Below are 2,500 nucleotides of genomic sequence, written 5' to 3' on the forward strand. Positions count from 1 at the left end.
GAGAGACGGCCTATGTCCCAATAGAGAAGCCTGATTTCCTTTTTCTCTTCAAGACAACAGTTCTACCTTTAACTCATTCAGTGCCGAGGGTAAATAAAGTTCCCCCAAATTGTCACCGTTCTAGAGCGCCGAAGGGTGACTTTTATTCGCGTTCGAAAAATGCGTCAATGATGATGCTTCGTTTTGTAGCCAATCACAGTCCTGTTGCTAGGTAGATACCACATTAAAACACTTGGCACTCTAGGTGGTGAGTGTTCTGGAATGCTTTGTCAGTTAAACCACAAAATGGCTTCTTTCTGACTTGGCCTTGTGTAGGGAGGTGTCTGTCTTTGAAGAAGGGCCGTGTTGTCAAGAAACGGGTCTTACTGTGTCGCCCCAAACGCCCAAACGACGTCTCCTCCTGGGGTCTGAAGGAAAGGAGGTGAGGAAAGGTCTGAAGGAAAGGAGGTGAGGAAAGGTCTGAAGGAAAGGAGGTGAGGAAACGAAGCGTTACTTCGATACTGTTGGCAGCAGAGCAGGGTCAGCGAGCCGAGTTTCCCAAGAGCTTTCCTTGTATATATAAATACCACACACACACACACTCCAGGGCCTGGCCAAACAAAATGTGTCAACTGAAGTGTTTACAGAGCTAGCGAAGCCGGCGTATGCCACCACCACCCTCCTGCCTTTTGGGCAGTCACGGGCTCACTCATAATACTGCACTATTGTATTTGTCTTAGACTTGAACTTTTATTTAGTTTCATTCTCGAGCGGGGTCAATGCTGTTAGTGTTTTCTGTTGAGGAGAAGTACCATTCTTCTTCTTCTTCTTCGATCACAAAGACACGACGTATGCCGTGTTATGATCTGCTGGGCGCGCTCTCCCAGCCTGCAGGCAGCTCATATATATTAGATAGATTATACTTTATCATGGGAAAAGCCAATTCACTGTTTCTTAATTACCTTTCTTAACCATGGAGGGCTGCTTCTCCATATGCCATGGACGTCTCCCTCACCCCATTTGCCCCCCCCCCCTCCCTCCCTCCCCAGGGACCAAAGTGGGGATGGGGTTGGGGGGTTGTCAGGCCAGCGAAGGAGGCTACAGAGAGAGGAGAGGAGAGGAGAGGAGGGGAGGGAGAGGAGGGAAGGAGGGGATGGAGGATAGAGATGCGTTGGGGAATGGCCAGGACTCACCATTAGAGAACTCCCTTTCTCTCCTCTTTATCCTCCCTTGTTCCCACAACCCCCCCCCCCTCCCCCCTCTCTCTCTTTCTCCCCACAAAGACCACAGAGTGGAACATGAACCCTGGAATTAACAACCCTTCCCCACCACTCTGCCTGCCCCCCGCCCCCTCCTCCCATCCCCCCGCCTCATCCCTCCCTCCCCTCCCGGTATAGAGACGGTACATGCTATAGGAAGATCTTTAAAGCCACAGCTGTCACTTCTGTGAGGTGATTTCAGTCAAGACTAATGGACAATAAACATTGAAATGTATCTTTACATACTGTATGTGTTTCCTTCTTACCTGCTTCAATGCCTGTACGTAAACAGAACTGCATCTGTGATTGACCAGGGAAATTCAACCAGGCATTTTCCCTGGTCAGGATCATGTATCATTTCATGGAATGTACCGGGTGTGAACCGAAGCCTGAACATTCCCTGGTCCTGCCCCAGACTCTGAATATCGCTACTACTAAATATAATTCCACAACTGAACACTACTTCATTTCCAATCATAGTGGAGGTATGATATATGGCAGATATATATATATGGTATATGGCAGTCTTACGCGCCTGTCTCGTTTGAACCACGTCTACTACGTTCCAGTTCTGCGTCCAGTTGAATGCGTGATTCAAGTAGCTTGTGTATACCCGGGGCAGCCAATATAATTCCACAACTGGATAGTATGTTGTTTCCAATCATAGTCAGCTAGATTACTACTATTAATACTGTGTGAAAGGGGCTTGAATGGTGTCTGTTTTCTTGGCTGTAAGCAGAGATTAAAACGATTTATTCATAATGATAATAATGAAGGTTTTAGGTCCTGAAATAAGTCCATTTTTCAGTTTAGTTTAGTTTATTCTACCGTTTAAAGAAAGAGAAAAAAATGATGCATAATACAAAAAATTACATATACTCGATGAATTAATCATCGAGGATAAGATACAGACTCCTGATATGAACGGATTTCAGAGTGCTGGCCATCTGTGCATCTGCTGTGTAACATACAGTAACTATCTGTAAGAGTCTCTAGGGCTAGGCACAGAGGGAGGTCGACACAGAGGCACAGTTGTAAAACAAGTATGGTTAAATAGACCAGTGGGATAACGAGTCTGATCACTGACACCTGCTCCGCAATCAGCTCATTATCCCCCCCCCCCCCCCTACGACAGTCTGGCTCCCTCTGCAGGCCAAAACACGCCATGCTCCCCACACTATCATACTAGTCATATTTACATCTTTTTATATATATCTATATCTATACACGCCATTTAGCTGACTCTTTTATCCAAAGTGACT

Source organism: Nansenia antarctica (assembly GCF_963989245.1).
Source record: "Nansenia antarctica genome assembly, chromosome: 5".
NCBI lineage: Eukaryota > Metazoa > Chordata > Actinopteri > Argentiniformes > Microstomatidae > Nansenia > Nansenia antarctica.